At 44.9% G+C, this 18,022-nt stretch overlaps 1 protein-coding gene across 1 annotated transcript in view; it reads left to right on the top strand.

Moving 5' to 3' along the window:
* The first annotated feature begins 3,087 nt into the window (after positions 1–3,087).
* LOC123348741 (olfactory receptor 14I1-like) overlaps positions 3,088–18,022 on the top strand; it is a 68,241-nt gene continuing 53,306 nt past the window's right edge. Inside the window, exon 1 of the mRNA XM_044986361.1 lies at positions 3,088–3,197. The gene's annotated coding sequence lies outside the window, so the exon portion shown is untranslated. The remainder of the gene's footprint in view (positions 3,198–18,022) is intronic.

Here is an 18,022-nt window from a genome sequence, read left to right as displayed (position 1 = left end):
TGGGGCTGCAAGGGGCAGTCAGAGGACAGGGATGGTTCAGGGGTCCCAGGGGGGTGTCAAGGAACATGGGGGGTTGGATGGGGCATGACCCCCAGGGGGGGCACGACCCCCTCATGAGGTGAGGAGGAGGGAACCGGTTGTTAATATTTTGGCAGCTCATCACTGCATTTAGGTAAAAGTAGGAGTAATGGGATTAAACTAAAAAAAGACATACAATTTAGACTTTAATAACAGGAAAAATGCCTCACCTGTGAGACGGGTCTATAAGGTTATGACATAGTCTTCCTAGGAAAATAGCGGAAGTTCAGTCATTAGGGGCTTTTAAAATTAGTTTGGCCAAACCAGTGGGAAATGGCCATTTGGAATGGTTCTGCATTCACAGGGACATGGACTGGATGATCCAATAGATCTTTTCCATCTCTGTCTCCTGGGAGTCTCTATATCTAGGTGACCTGCATGCCAAGGTCATAAAGCCCTTTGGAATGTTCAGAGCCAATCAGATCTCTCGATTGGCTAAACATTCCATTGGTGCTGCTTGAAAAGGAGGCTTCTGCAAACTGCAATCAGAACACACAGCTCCACTGGGGAGAAGCTCCTTCCATTCATTTTTAAATGTCAGGAGGATTTGTTTAATTGAAAATTGTCACTGATAATTTATGAATACATAAGCACTATGTAATACAAGTAGCTCTGGATTAGGCAATAATTTTATTCTTTAAAACCAAAAGAGATTCATCATTAATCAAGTAATTCAAATAATTAAAGTACTAGGAGGCCAAGACAAGCAGTTCGGTTCTGCTCATAAGGGCTAGTGGGGGAGGACAGACTGGGGCAGGGGCTGAATGGGAGTGGAGACCCAGTGTTACAGGGGGAGGAAGGTTCAGAACCACATAGTGATGGGGGAGGAGGTGCAGAGCTACACAGGGACAGGGGATGGTTGGGTGGGGCATAGAGCCACATTGAGATGGGGGGAGTGGGTATCTGAGTGGGGGTGGAGGAACACATGTGGACAAGGGGTGCAAGGACCCATGAGGGTGCAGGAACACATGGAGGCAGGGGCAGATGCCTTACTGAATGGGAGAGGTTAGGGGTCAGCCAGGGTCTGCATGGGGAGAGCTCCCTAACAATTCCTCCCCGCCCCTCCCAAAAAAACTGTTCCATACCTTTCCCATCCATACCCAGCAACCCTCCAAGTTCACACCCAGGCTCCTTCCCAGCAATTCACCTCCCTCTCCCTCAGCTCCTCCATTACCCTGACTCCACCAAGCCATGAGGGGTGCAAGAAATATGGCTCTGTAGTGAGTTGAAGTGAATTGTTACTCAGAGTTCTGTATTAATATGCATAGTAAGGAATCTATTTGTCAAAAAAGATTTCCTCAATCCTTTTTGTTGTCTATTGATACAGACATACTTGCTGACAGGGATTTTGAAATAAATAATTTGAACTGGTGCAATTATATTGTATATTTGCAGAAATGTTAAAATACTGTGCGCATCATTTTTATTTTTTTGTTGCAGAATCCGCCCCCCCCGCCCCCCCGGAAAATATATAGATAAGGTCCCTTCAGTGCTATAATCTCAATAATCTTTCTTATGATGACATGAGTGTTGGTTAGGAATAAGAGCAGGGAGTCAGTTCACTTGGGTTTTATTCACATTCTTTTACTAACTTGCTAAGTGGTGTTGAGCAAGTAACTGAATTCCCTGTGACACAAATCATCTGTAAATGGGGGTCATGCTTACCATTCTCACAAGGGTGCTGTGAGTCTTAATTCACTAGTGTTAGGTAAGTGCTTTGAGATTTTTGGATGAAGATGCTAAAGAAGGGCAAAGTATTATTGGAAGAGATTACTGCAGGTCCTATAGTGTACTTTTACTATATATACAACCCATGTACTCCACTGTGTGAAAACGGACAATGCTCTTTTTATAGAGCATTATATCAGCCTGATCTGTAATAACAGCATTTTGCATGATGGAGGATAGAAGGGTGAATACAGATTATGCTGCTGGTGCACCAGGCCAAGTTCTATACTGAATTACCCCCATGCATTCCCCCAGGAAGTCAGGCAGAATTTGGTGTGGACACATGGAAAGCAGATTTAATTTCATGAAACTGCCCTACCTTATCCTGTTGCAATTCCTCCAGCAGAACTCTCACAACACTATCCAGTTTGGTCTTAGCTATAGAGGCAATCCTGAGGGCAATTCTGTCCTTATCTTGGTCATCCATGTGTGCCAGGAGGGAAACAACCTCATTATAAACACCTGAAATTTAATAAAAGGATTTGGCTGGTTACCACTGATAGTAGAATTGGTGCTGGCCTCTTTAATTCACTATCCAGTAAAGATTCTGCAGGTGCCCAAACACTGTGAGGAGAAGATGACCTGGGAATCATGTAAATTCTCTTCCTTCCTCCTGATGACCAGGTTTGTGTGCTGAAGGACCCAGTGTGTTTGGGAGGAAATCATAATGAAGAAAATTTGTTCCTTTCAAGTAGATCCCCATGTAAAATAATCTTCCTTTCCCTCTTTACTATCAATTGATGAGGTTTGATAGCATACAGAATAATAATTTATGGCCCAAATTTTCAAAACTGGGTGCCTAAACTTAAGCACCTAAATCCATATTAAGGCACCTACACCCTGATTCAGCATCCTAATCACATGCTTAACTCTAAGCCAACAAAGAGACCTAAAGTTAAGCACATGCTTTAAGAGTTTTGCTTAGTCAGACCTCCCCCATAACATTCAATAGAAACTCAGATTCTCAGGAAAGTTTCCAGGTCCAGAGGCTGTAGGCCAAGTCCTCAACTGGTGTAAATCAACACAGCTACAAGGAAGACAACAGAGCAACACTGGTTTACAGCAGCTGAGGTTCTGGTCATACAAATGGAGAACATTACAACTAATCTATCTGTATGCCTAGGCTTTCTGAATGTGTGTGTGAATAGAGTGGATCTAGAAAATACAATGCTGACCCTTACCTCTCTCAGTTACCTCCTGTTCACTCACAAGATTATTCATATTTTAGTCTTTTTTCACCACTTCCTCCAGTCCTTTCTCCAAAGAGCTCCTGTCCTGGTAGGCAGCTGGCCTCTCAGTCTGTCATGGCCAAGATAGCCAGTTCAGATTATGCAAGCACTATTATGACATCGATGTGACTGTAGCATACCACACAATCAGCTGCTGACCAGGTATGTGCTGTAATTACATGGACAAGATCCTCAAAGGTATTTAGGCTCCTAACTCACACTGAAATCAGTAGCTTTTAGGAACCTAAATACATTTCAATATCTGGGCCCATACATGTAAGCAGTTCAATAGATGGCTACATTTGCTCCAGTGTAGAATTTCTCATTCTCTCAACATCACTTTGAATTTTGGTTTGGTCCCTCTCTCAGTTTACCACACTTTCCAGTATTGGTTTTACCTGAAAATCTGCTCCTGGTTGAATTTATATAAATAAAAGCACCAAACAAAGAAAGAGAAGAAACTGCCTTGGAGAATGCACAATGACCCTTGAGTGTGGTTGGTTGGTTTCCCTCTGCTTTTTAATTTGGTTGATCAAAAAGCCTGATGAAACCTTATTGAACTGTATTACAAATATTGATTTTATATTCTTTTACAATGAATTGAAATTTATACTTAATTTTTATTGTGTTTGATACAGTGTGGTGTCATATGTAGAGCCAACTCTTGATTTTGGAAGTTATGTTGCCTTTAAAGCGTTCAGAGTGATGACACTCTTTGCAGTAAACCATATGGAAAAATAATTCCAATTACATTTGTCCCTTGCTATGTATAACTGTTTTTGTGCCTTACCCTTTCTGATTTTATCCTTACACATATATGCTATTCTTTTGTACTCCTCCTTAGTAATTCTTCCGTTTCACATTTTGTAGGATTTCTTTTTGATTTTCAGGTCATTAAAAAACTTACTATTCTTCCTATCTTTCCTTTGTATTGGCAGTTGTGCCTTTAATATTGTCTCCATGAGAAACTGCCAGCTTTCCTGAACTCCTTTATGCCTTAGATATTTTCCTTATGGGTGGCTACCTACCAATTCTCTGAGTATATTGAAGTGTGCTTTTTGTAGTCCTCCTTCTGTCATTCTCACTCCTTCCTTTCCTTAGAATCATGAAATCTATCATTCGTAATCACTTTCACCCAAATCACCTTCCACCTTCACATTCACAACCAGCTCCTCCCTGTTGGTCAAAATAAAGTCTAAAATGGTTGTCCTTCAGGTTACTACCTCCATTTTCTGAAACAAAGCATTGTCCCCAGTACATTCCAGGAATTTACTGGATAATTTTGTTTTTTGCCATATTTCTTTTTTAACAGCTGTCTAGGTAGGTAAAATCCCCCATTATTATCATCAGGATTTGTGTTTTGAATATTTCTGGTTTTTGTTCTAGAAATGCCTCATCTCCCTCTTTCTGATTGGGTGGTCTGTAATAGACCCCTACCAGGACATCCCCCCTGTTTTTTCCTTCTTTTATCTTTACTCAGAGACTTTCAACTGGTCTGCTTCTCACCTCCTTCTGGACCTCAGAACAAGTGTACAATGCAATACGTCCTCTCTTTTTTTTTCCTGCCTGTCCTTCCTGACCAAGCTATAGCCCTCTATACCAATATTCTAGTCCTGAGATTTAGCCTATCAAGTATCTGTGATGCCAGTTAAGCTCAGTTATGACTTATGTACTAAAACTCCCAGATTTTACTGTTTAGTCCTCTTTATTATTACTCCTTCCATTTGTGTATAGACATCTAATATGTTAAGCAGATACCCCCCATGGATTTCCCTTTTGTTACTCCTATAATGCTACTACAATTTTCCACATCTGCTTTTCCCCAAACATCTAGTCCTCTATTAAGGTCACCTTTTTTTACCTGGTGGCTTTTTTCACCCGCCCCCTCTGAACTTAGTTTTAAGCTCTTCTCATAAGGTTGGTGAGTCAGCGCATGAAGATGTTCTTCTCCTTCTTGGTCAGATGGACCTCATCTCTTCCAAGCAAACCTCCTTCCTGCAATAGCAGCCCATGGTAGAGGAAGTCAAACCCTCCCATAGACCCATCTTCATAACCCTATTATGTGGACCATTGAGTGTGTATTGAGCAGAAAGCACACTCACTGCAGGAGATGAAGGGACTGAGTTAAACTGCAGATGTCAAGTTCACATATTTCCATTTTCAGTGACTAATCTCTTAAGCCAGAGGGAATGGCTACGGTAAAAAAAGTATTTCTGTAGATCAGCATGTGATTATTTGTATTGCAGCACTGCCTCATAGTCCCAGTCACAGACCAGGATCCCATTGCGCTAGGACCTGTACAGACATAGAACAAGATGCTCCTTAACTGTCATTAATTAAGACATATCAACAGCACAATAAACAGACAAGAGGATAATAAAGCAAGCAAAAAAATCCTCTTTGAACCAGGTACCAGCATGTAACTAATAGAATGCTACATATTTAGAGAACTTTCTCTCTGATTCAGGGTCTGATGTGACTAAGCCCCTGTTCCATACCATTGTGTAAACTGGGGACTTGTACAAGATGGAAGGTATACAGTGGCACACAATCGAGGCCTACTCCATTTTTAGTACATAAACAGGAAGCCACTCTGTAAGAAGCTAAGGGCATGGTCAGCACAGAGAATTTGCCTGTCTCTGTGCTGGTGTTATGCACCCCTCACTATCTGCACCTGGCTCCATAAACTTTGGCCTTTCAAGAATGCAGCACTGTGTAGGAGCATGGGTAATTGTAATAACGCTTGTTCATTGCAGCTGTTAACATCAGGGCAAGGCATCCACATATAGGTCCACTACAGATGGACCAGTGATAGGAAGAGTGTTCATGCATATGACAAGTAACACCATAAACTATTAAATGCCACAGAACAAATTAAGATCAATAACAGAACAACATTATGTGTGGCAAAGCCATGACAAACACTGTGCAGGCGTCAAGGAGCTCAGAAATTAGCACATCACACAAACACTACCTCAGCTTGACTTAGAGCTTGGGCAATAGTAGACCCTAAAAAGGAGGCCACAGCTTTACACCCATGGTCACTGTGGTGTTAATTGGCTGCATTTTACAAGAGCTGGATCATAGGTTGACTCTGAGTGTATTTACACGGGGCAAGGTTTGCACAACACAAGCATTGTGCACACACTTCCCCTCAGAGCAGCTGCGGGTGGAGGTCTGACCATTCCCCCTCCAGCGGAGGGGGAGACACGGCATCTGCCCCTCACTGCGCATGGGGGTGATTTTCTGGCGCACAAACAGCCCATGCTGTATTCTGCGTGGGGGAAGGCCCAAGCCCCATGCATGGGGTGGAGGTTCCCGTCACCTCCTTTCCAATTTCAATCCTCCCCTCATGTTAGTGACCTGATGGTATGGCCAGGTGGAGGCAGGGTGGGATGACAGAACAGCTAGGGCACTAATGCGTCTTTGCGGTGCTGTCCTTCGTTGCTTCATTGTGTGTGACCGCTGCGTGCTGGCATGTGCTCCTGCGGCCGGTCTGCCCTGAGAGGTCAGGGCAGCAGGAACCCTCTGTCCCGCAGCTCAGAAAATGACAAGGCAGAGCTGCTGGAGAGAAGCCTTCTGAAGGACAGGTGCATAGCTCCGTCCTGGATTTCAGGTGCCTGAGTGAACCCCAGGCTGTTGTGGCAGCACAACATCTTTGCTCAGATTTGGATGGGCCTGGCTGCTAAGTAAGTGGGCCGCAACCCACCCAGGCCCATCTGTGGCTACGCCCCTGATTCTCAGCCAAAGGGTTGAAAATACTGGTGAAAGAATATGTGGTAAGCGATCTTGTGGAGATAGGATAACGTCTTGTTGGTCACGTTTAGTCTCTAGAAAGGCTAGCATGTTATGATTTTGTTTAATATGTAACTGTTTCCAAAATTCTCACTCTCTCTCGCTTGAATCGCTGTTCTTTGATGATAAATTTATTCCTGTTTTCACACACACTTTCTTTTTAAGTTCTGTGTGTTCAGTTGAGCAGTGGCCCTGAGTAGAATTGTACTATTCTTTTGGGATTAGTGGATCTAAAAGCGATGTGAGTTTTCAATCAAACAGGAGCGCAGCACTCCAGGGGGATTCTTGAAGGGATTCTTGATTAAGTATTGATAAAAATGGAACACAAATACCTATGAGTCTCTTCACAATCTAGACCATTTTTAACACAATGGGATCACTATGGAACACCATTCGTGCCTTGAATCACATGTTCCATCCTGCCTAACTAAACAAAGGGCAGCTACCAAGACCCCCCCATGCCCTTCAGTGTTGCCATTACCTTCTTCTGTACCTACACAACAACAAGATAGGGATTGCATAAGAGACAGGGCCGGCTCTAGGCACCAGCAAACCAAGCACGTGCTTGGGGTGGCACCTTTTCAGGGGTGGCATTCCGGCCATCTTTTTTTTTTGTTTTGTTTCGGGCGGCAAAATCCTAGAGCCAGCCATGACAGCAGCAGCAGCACGTTGTGCACAGGGGTGCCCTGCGGCTGCTGCGGTTCACGCCACAAGGGAGCAGGTCCCACACCTTGTGGCTGGGCCGGGCAGGGTCCGAGCAGGGGACACTCGGGCTGGGGGCCGCCCTGTGGGGCACACGGCACCGCCTGCAGGTGCCGCAGAGCGACTGCCCCCTAGCACCACAGCTGGGGTTGGGTGAAGCGGCTCGAGCCACCCAGGGACTGCGGCAGGGCGGCCAGAAGCAGCAGCAGTGGGGTCATAGAGGGGTCAACAAAATCTACAGCAGCTAATTGTGATGCTACAAACAGACTTGTGACCATAGGTGAGAAATACCTAGTACATGAATTCTAAAATCCAGTCCTGTGCAAGAATGAAACTATGGTAAAACACAGGAAATGATTTAGAATTTCCTTTTGTTGAATACTTTGAGTGTTCCATAGCTCAAGTCTTTAAGTTGCACGATTGTTTTATGCCTCTTTGATGGCGGGGTAGAGGACTGTCGCTTTTCCAGTCCTGATTTTTCTGTTTATAGTCTGGACTGTGTCCTCATGAGTTACAAGAAGAAATGCAAACCAGCGGAAGCCATCTCTCTCCTTCAAACCTGCTGTATTCTCAAGCCCTCACCTACTGATGTATAAAGCAAAATTATTTGGATTAGTCACACGATAACTTTCTCTCATTTATAGGAAATGTGTCTTTATTTAAAAGTTACACTCCTAATTTTAAAATACTAATAAGCACAGCCCACAACTTGCACAGTGCCTTGGTAATCTGGAGTATGAGCTGGTGAAGAGGATTTCATGTTTGCATTTCAGAATCTAGAAGCAATGTATTGTTGCCAGTGACTACTGCGTTCTAGATCAATTTGAAGAATATGTTTGGGTATCTGTCCTCTTCCCTGTCTCCTTCATGCCCCAATTTAAAGGTGTCTCTTCTGACACACTACTAAAGGGATGGGCCATGCCTGCACTACCACTTATGTCGTCAAAATGTCTGTTGCTCATGTCTCTTCCTCAAGTGATATATGTTACGCTGGCATAAGTGCGTCATTGGCAGGAGAGCTTCTCCCACTGACATAGTTTCTGCTGCTCACTGGAGTGGCTTTTTGATGCTGACCAGAGAGCTCTCTCTCATTGGCATAGAGCGGCTTCGCCACATGCACTGCAGAGGAGTAGCTGTACGGTCCAGCTGCAGCGCTGTAAGTTGCCTTATTTTTCAGACCCGTTTGCCATAGTCTGCAGACCCCCAAGGGTCTGCTGACCACAGGCTGAGACCCACTAATTTGAGAGACTGTCAGATAGAGGGTTTTCTTTGCAAAGCCGCTCTGCTGGTCAAGGGAAAGGGAACAACAACAAAAATGTTGTTAAGATAAAAGCCTTCCTTAGTGTTTTACACCTCCAATGCTGTCACTGTTTTTCTTTCTTCTTCTGGATCTTCAGTAGAAAGTTACCAAGATTTTTAAAGGGATGTTTGCCATGGGACTAAGCAGCTTGAGGTCTCTGTATACCAGTCCCCCGACTTTGTATCCGAGTGTTTAACGTTGGACAGCTGCAGGGTCTCGTTAACACCTCTGACTCTCTGGGCCTGATCTTCCATCTAAATGAATACAATAAGCGCCACCCACTGACCAATGCAGATAGAAGGGAACACTGACTAGCTACCCTTTCCATCAGCCCCATCCATCCTGTGCACCAAAGGAGGTGGGGCTCATGGAAAAGCCACCATGTGAGCTGCAATGAAGACTGTACTGGTCTGTTGCATCTTACGCTGGGGTTACATTCCGCAGTCAGCATGTAAAGCGAAAATCTCCTATAGTCAAAATGACCCTTGAAAATCCCTTAAATCACCCATAAAGTACAGTTTTGTGTATACAACCCTGTACAGTACTATGTATTGTATACAGCAATGTACAGTACAGTATAAAATAGACTACAAATGCACAAGTTTACAATATTTTTAACAACATAACAGACAGAAGAATGAAAGAATAAAAAATGAACAGTACAGTACAATGCAGTACTGTAAACCTGAACAGTCACCAGTCATCCTGGATATTCTTGCTAGTCTTGTACTGTACACACTCCAATGATTAGTCTTCCTCTTCCCCTGACAACACTATAATTGAGTCATCAGGGCTTGATGTCGATCCAGGAGACGATGGACCAGGCTTGAGTGATGGAGAGCGAGTCGTAAACGAAGTGGTTGGCTCTGGTTTAGCTCGAGAAGTTGATTGTGTAGGCTCTGCTGCTGCTGGTTGTTTTTTCTTTAAAAACATGGTGATTGGCAACTGTTGCTCTTGTCACTTGAGCTCCTCAAACATTTCTTGGTACGGTCTCAAATCATCTGTAATACTACGTGCGATTTTGAGGCTTCGTTCCACAGAAGGATCTGTGACGATGCAGTTCTGGTGGGACCCAACTGAGAGTGCCAATTCAGGACCAATTGCTCAAACAGGGCAGTCACAGCCCAAGGCTGGGGTTTTTCCACCTCTAAGGCAAACCAAACCAGACAGACAAAAAGGACTTTGGTTTCACTCCACTGGCTAATCACAAGTCACACAAGCAATTTCCTTAGACACTCCAGTCTCCCAGTATCCCCATCAGTGCCACTCGTCCTGGGGATGAATGGTTATGAAAACCAACACCCCAATAAAAGAAAAAGGTTCTCTCGATTCCAAAGAATCAAGTCCCAGACCCAGGTCAATATACACATCAGCTCTTACCCACAAATCACGCTGTTGCCAATCCTTTAGAACCTAAAATCTAAAGGTATATTCATAAAGGGAAAAAGGTAGAGATGAGAGCTAGAATTGGTTAAATGGAATCAATTACATACAGGAATGGCAAAGTTCTTAGTTCAGGCTTGCAGCAGCGATGGCATAAACTGCAGGTTCAAATCAAGTCTCTGGAGAACATCCCCCGCTGGGATGGGTCATCAGTCCCTTGTGTAGAGCTTCAGCTTGTAGCAAAATCCCTCCAGGGGTTAGAAGCAGGATTGAAGACAAGATGGAGATGAGGCATTAGCCTTATATAGGCTTTTCCAGGTGTAAGAACCTCTTGGTTCTTACTGTGGAATATTACAGCAAAATGGAGTCTGGAGTCACATAGGCAAGACCCTGCATACGTTGCTGAGTTACAAGGAGTATCTGCCTTCTCTCCATGGGTCAATTGTGTAGCTGATGGTCCTTAATGGGCCATCAAGCAGGCTAGGCAGATCTAACACCAACTTCTCTGGGGTGTCACCCAGAAACAGAGCACAAATACAAAATACAGACAGTATAGAGCCAATACTTATAACTTCAACTACAAAATGATACATACATATAGACAGCATATTCATAACCAGCAGCCCATAACCAGGTCTTAGACACCTTATATGATCCCCTTTACATAAGATTTGGTGCCACTACAGGACCTTGGTTGCAAACCCTGTTCTATACGGTCCCAGTGTATATCAATAACGTCACACCCCCAACGCAAAATTGATGCAGTAAGGGATGACACAAACATCACTGACTGCATCCCAAGAGCTCCCCATCCTTGGGTCTGTCTCACTACAGCTAGTGTTGGGTTAGAGGCCGTACCAGTATATAACAGAAATGGTTTATCAAAGTCATGTTCAATAACATGATTGAATCTCTTTACAAACTCAAGGTAAAACTTCGTTTGAACAACAGTGGATTGGATCTGCTTTTGCCTAACAGAAGTCACTGGCTGATGGGGCGGGCTCTCTGTGCTAACAGCTATTAGCAAGTCTTTCTTTTCCCTGCCAGCCAGGTAATTTGCATCAACACAAACAGTAGGTTTTAACTTCTTAGCTGCTACCAATTCCAAGGCTGGACTCTGTCTTACAGAGATACCACACAAATCCAAAGGGTCTGAGGGTGAGTTTGCTTGCTCTCCCCTGCATCCTCAAGCATTCAGCCATAAAACTGTTTTGTTCTGAAACACCAGTAACCAAATCTGTCCTCAGACCCTGAAGCACCGACTGCTCACTCACAGAATCAGCATGGAGACATTCCTGTTCCAACACCATTGTCTTCCCAACAAGCTGGTCAAACCCCAGCCACTTGGTTATAAGGCTGCTCAACTATCCGTGGCCCCACAAAGTCACGGGACCTCCTGGTCAACCTCCTCCTCGCCCTGGCTAAAATGGCCATCTACACAATCAGGGAGAGGCGGTTGGCCAATGGAGACTCCTGCGACTGCAGGGCTTGTTTCCAATCCTTAGTCCGTTCACATATCCGGGCGGAGTTCCTCTGGGTGGTGTCCACTGGCTCCTTTGACGCTTTCGAGGAGCAGTGGGCGCTGTCCGGGGTTCTCTGCTTGGTGTCCCCGACAGGCTCCCTTCTTATGAACCTTTGACCGCACTCCTGTCCCTGTTCTTTTATTAGTTGTCCCTCAAAATTAGTAGGTTTCTGAGGTCCTGTAGATCCTCCCCTTAGGCTGGGGGGGGATCCTTTAGCATTGGGAGGGCTTCCGCCCGCCCAGTTTCCTGGAAACCCAATAGATACAGTGACAAACTTGTCATAAAATAATCCCACGTAATGTAAGAAATCCTTTCTATCCCATTCAGACTGTTTAACAGAATGAACAGCAAAATGGTTCAAATTAAACATATGCTCTGGCAACATGAATAATCCTACAGAGCTGTACCATACATCTCTGCAGTGAAATGTCATTACATGCCACTGGAAGCCAGTGTCACAAATTTGCATTATTTTTATCTTCCCTATAAATTATAACAATACTCTATCACTCTAAAATAAAATATTTTTAATTACTACCTAGAATTTATGTTAATCTGTAGACAGGCCCTGATGTTTTAAAGATATTCTTCCCTGGTGAAAAGGTTAACTTGTGGTAATTTCACACTCGTATAAAGCTTTCTCATTATGAGGTTTGGAAAATTTTAATTAATAATAAACTATCACCATTTAAAAAAACAAACAAACAAAATAAAAAAACTTCCTTAACAGCTTTTACTCCATCTGAGATCTTTTCTAAAGCTGCCCACACTGTATCTTTCAAAGGGAAAGTCAGTGGATCCATTCATAACAGAAAATTTCTGGCTGTTAGGAACTGAAATTTCCTTGATTAAATCACTTTCACACCCTTCAGTTGCAGTAAACTGCTTCCACAGGTTACCATGAGGATTCCTTTCCCTAGGAGCTTCTCTAAGCAGCAAGTATCAGAGAGGTAGCCGTGTTAGTCTGGATCTATAAAAGCAGCAAAGAATCCTGTGGCACCTTATAGACTAACAGACGTTTTGCAGCATGAGCTTTCGTGGGTGAATACCCACTTTTTCGGATGAAAGTGGTGGAAATTTCCAGGGGTAGGTTTATATATGCAAGCAAGAAGCAAGCTAGAGATAACGAGGTTAGTTCAATCAGGGAGGATGAGGCCCTGTTCTAGCAGTTGAGTGAAAACCAAGAGAGGAGAAACTGGTTCTGTAGTTGGCAAGCCATTCACAGTCTTTGTTTAATCCTGAGCTGATGGTGTCAAATTTGCAGATGAACTGGAGCTCAGCAGTTTCTCTTTGAAGTCTGGTCCTGAAGTTTTTTTGCTGCAGGATGGCCACCTTAAGATCTGCTATTGTGTGGCCAGGGAGGTTGAAGTGTTCTCCTACAGGTTTTTGTATATTGCCATTCCTAATATCTGATTTGTGTCCATTTATCCTTTTCCTTAGTGACTGTCCAGTTTGGCCGATGTACATAGCAGAGGGGCATTGCTGGCATATGATGGCATATATTACATTGGTGGACGTGCAGGTGAATGAACCGGTGATGGTGTGGCTGATCTGGTTAGGTCCTGTGATGGTGTCGCTGGTGTAGATATGTGGGCAGAATTGGCATCGAGGTTTGTTGCATGGATTGGTTCCTGAGCTAGAGTTACTATGGTGCGGTGTGCAGTTACTGGTGAGAATATGCTTCAGGTTGGCAGGTTGTCTGTGGGCGAGGACTGGCCTGCCACCCAAGGCCTGTGAAAGTGTGGGATCATTCTTCAGGATGGGTTGTAGATCCCTGATGATGCGCTGGAGGGGTTTTAGCTGGGGACTGTATGTGATGGCCAGTGGAGTCCTGTTGGTTTCTTCCTTGGGTTTGTCTTGCAGTAGGAGGCTTCTGGGTACACGTCTGGCTCTGTTGATCTGTCTCCTTATTTCCTCGTGCGAGTACTGTAGTTTTGAGAATGCTTGGTGGAGATTCTGTAGGTGTTGGTCTCTGTCTGTGGGGTTAGAGCAGATGCGGTTGTACCTCAGTGCTTGGCTGTAGACAATGGATCTTGTGGTGTGCCCGGGATGGAAGCTGGAGGCATGAAGGTAGGCATAGCAGTCGGTAGGTTTTCGGTATAGGGTGGTGGTAATGTGACCATCAATTATTTGCACCGTAGTGTCTAGGAAGTGGACCTCCCGTGTAGATTGGTCCAGGCTGAGGTTGATGGTAGGGTGGAAGCTGTTGAAATCGTTGTGGAATTTTTCCAGAGTCTCCTTCCCATGGGTCCAGATGATGAAGATGTCATCAATGTAGCGTAGGTAGAGAAGGGGCGTGAGTGGACGGGAGCTGAGGAAGCGTTGTTCCAGGTCAGCCATAAAAATATTGGCATATTGTGGGGCCATGTGGGTGCCCATAGTGGTGCCACTGATCTGGAGATATATATTGTCATCAAATTTGAAATAGTTGTGTCTGAGGATAAAAGCACAGAGCTCAGCAACCAGTTGTGCTGTGGCATCATCAGGGATACTGTTCCTGACAGCTTGTATTCCATCAGCGTGTGGGATGTTGGTGTAGAGAGCCTCTACATCCATGGTGGCCAGGATGGTGTTTTCTGGAAGGTCACCAATGCATTGTAGTTTCCTCAGGAAATCAGTGGTGTCACGGAGATAGCTGGGAGTGCTGGTGGCATAGGGTCTGAGTAGAGAGTCCACATATCCAGACAGTCCTTCAGTGAGAGTTCCAATGCCCGAGATGATGGGGCATCCAGGATTTCCAGGTTTGTGGATTTTGGGCAGTAGATAGAATAGTCCTGGTCGGGGCTCTAAGGGTATGTTGATTTGTTCCGGTGTTAGTGTAGGGAGTGTCCTGAGTAGATGGTTCAGTTTCTTAGTGTATTCCTCAGTGGGATCTGAGGGAAGTGGCCTGTAGAATTTGGTGTTGGAGAGTTGTCTGGCGGCCTCCTTTTGGTAGTCAGACCTGTTCATGATGACAACAGCACCTCCTTTATCAGCCTCTTTGATTATAATGTCAGGATGGTTTCTGAGGCTGTGGATGGCATTGCATTCTGCACGACTTAGGTTATGAGGCAAGCAATGTTGTTTTTCCACAATTTCTGCCTGTGCACGTTGGCGGAAGCATTCAATGTATAGGTCCAGACTGTCATTTCGACCCTCAGGAGGAGTCCATGTGGAGTTCTTCTTTTTGTGCTGTTGGTGGGAGGGTAACTGTGTATCAGTGCACTTTTCAGTGTTGTCCTGAAAGTATTCTTTGAGTCGGAGACGGTGAAAGTAGGCTTCCAGATCGCCGCAGAACTGTATCATGTTGGTGGGGGTGGCAGGGCAGAAAGAGAGTCCCCGAGATGGAACAGACGTTTCTTCTGGGCTGAGTGTGTGGTTGGATAGATTGACGATATTGCTGGGTGGGTTAGGGGTACCACGATTGTGGCCCCATGTGGCAGGTAGGAGTTTAGACAGCTTACAGTCCTTTTTCCTTTGTAGAGAGGTGAAGTGAGTGATGTAGATCCCCTGTCTTATTTTAGTGAAGTCCGTTCGTATGGAAGTTTGGTTATTAATGAGAGTCTCCAGGTTGGAGATCTCTTTTTTGATGTTTTCCTGTTTGCTGTATAGGAGGCTGATCAGGTGGTTCCTCAGTTTCTTAGATAGAGTACGGCATAATCTCTCACTGTGGTCTGTGTAGTATGTAGATAGCAGTGGATTTTTTACCTTTAGTCCATTTGGTATGATGTCCATCCGTTTGCATTTGGAAAGGAAGATGATGTCTGTCTGTATTTGTGCAAGTTTCTTCATGAGGTTGATGGATCCATCCCGGGCACACCACAAGATCCATTGTCTACAGCCAAGCACTGAGGTACAACCGCATCTGCTCTAACCCCACAGACAGAGACCAACACCTACAAAATCTCCACCAAGCATTCTCAAAACTACAGTACCCACACGAGGAAATAAGGAGACAGATCAACAGAGCCAGACGTGTACCCAGAAGCCTCCTACTGCAAGACAAACCCAAGGAAGAAACCAACAGGACTCCACTGGCCATCACATACAGTCCCCAGCTAAAACCCCTCCAGCGCATCATCAGGGATCTACAACCCATCCTGGAGAATGATCCCACACTTTCACAGGCCTTGGGTGGCAGGCCAGTCCTCGCCCACAGACAACCTGCCAACCTGAAGCATATTCTCACCAGTAACTGCACACCGCACCATAGTAACTCTAGCTCAGGAACCAATCCATGCAACAAACCTCGATGCCAACTCTGCCCACATATCTACACCAGCGACACCATCACAGGACCTAACCAGATCAGCCACACCATCACCGGTTCATTCACCTGCACGTCCACCAATGTAATATATGCCATCATATGCCAGCAATGCCCCTCTGCTATGTACATCGGCCAAACTGGACAGTCACTAAGGAAAAGGATAAATGGACACAAATCAGATATTAGGAATGGCAATATACAAAAACCTGTAGGAGAACACTTCAACCTCCCTGGCCACACAATAGCAGATCTTAAGGTGGCCATCCTGCAGCAAAAAAACTTCAGGACCAGACTTCAAAGAGAAACTGCTGAGCTCCAGTTCATCTGCAAATTTGACACCATCAGCTCAGGATTAAACAAAGACTGTGAGTGGCTTGCCAACTACAGAACCAGTTTCTCCTCTCTTGGTTTTCACTCAACTGCTAGAACAGGGCCTCATCCTCCCTGATTGAACTAACCTCGTTATCTCTAGTTTGCTTCTTGCTTGCATATATAAACCTACCCCTGGAAATTTCCACCACTTGCATCCGAAGAAGTGGGTATTCACCCACGAAAGCTCATGCTGCAAAACGTCTGTTAGTCTATAAGGTGCCACAGGATTCTTTGCTGCGTCTAAGCAGCAATTGACCCCTCTCAGAAATTCTGCCCTTCCCTGCTTCACCTAGGGCTTGCTCTAAGTGAACACTTTCCTGAGCCCCCACAGACTCTTTCTGGGTCTCACTTATATCCAGAATCACCTCTGGCCCATCAGGCAGACTCATACACTATCCCCTTTCAAGCAAACTTACATACTTTCTAGGTAACCGGTTAGAAGCATTCTCCTTCCCTTGGCCATGAACAAGTTCAGGAATCTTTTCCTTCTTGCTACAAGTTGTCAAACTGTCAGTAGGTAACACAATTAAATCACCTTTTTGCTCCCCTTGTGCCCTGGCTAGGGTATCACCCTGATTAGACAGAGTTGCTACACCCTTTTCCAACCACACATTAGCAACTGGCAAACTACAAGCACCAGAATTGTCTGGTCTCTGGGACTTTGCTAGGACACTAACTGGATGCAACCTAGTTATAGCGCCATTCTCCCCAGCAGACACAAACTTAGGACCATTCCCTTCCTGGGCTTTAGCTGTATTTACAACCAACTCTGAGACAACTGAATCACCCTCAACCATCACAGGCTGAAAGGCACCTTCTGTCTGCTCCACAGACACAGAAGAGCCGGAGACACATAATCATTCAGCAGATACACAGCTTGGGATCTCATTTCCCTTGTCCCAGCACACAGGGCTGTTCACAGACAACTGCTTGGAGACTGGGGTAGCTCCCTCCATAGGCAAGTCAATACCCCTGACAGACACAGGCACATTCCCTTCACTGTCACATTTCTCCACACAGGAAACAGGTAAGGGATAGGGACACTCATCTTCCACTATCCTTGTCTTCCCAAACTGCTGACTAGACAAAGCCACCAGCTCACAAGGCTGCCTAGGCTTCTCCAAACTTTCCCTACCAGGCACATTGCCACTCCCAGTGAAGAAGCTGCTGCTTTTTTTACTACACTGAGCTACTTTCAGCAAATCACAGTTACCCATTTCAGGTTCACTTTTACAAGCTGCACTAGCCACCAATCCATCACCCATCACAAATCTACCCTCTCCTTCCTCAGTTAGGGCTTCCCCCTTACCTTTTTCTTTAATTTGCTCCTGAGAAACATTTTCCTCACCAATGAGATCTTTCTGCTCTTGATCTAACTCCAGATTCACTTCTGAGACATTAGACAGACATTTAGAAACTCCATTCACAGACACACTGCTTTCTGGCACAGACAAACCTTTGGAGCAACCCTCCTCAGGCAAACCATTGCCCACAATAGACACAGGTGTAAGATCATTCCTGTCCTGTGACTGGCTACCTGAACTGAACAAAGCTTTAACATTTTCCCCAATTAAAAGATCTTTAGGCAATAACTTCCTTACCCCAGCGATAAGTTCATGCTTAGCCCCATTCCATTCGAGGTGGATTCTGGCTAAAGGCACAC

Source organism: Mauremys mutica, chromosome 13 (genome assembly GCF_020497125.1).
Source record: "Mauremys mutica isolate MM-2020 ecotype Southern chromosome 13, ASM2049712v1, whole genome shotgun sequence".
In the NCBI taxonomy this organism is placed as follows: Eukaryota; Metazoa; Chordata; order Testudines; family Geoemydidae; genus Mauremys; species Mauremys mutica.
This window is presented reverse-complemented; position numbering and strand designations above follow the sequence as displayed.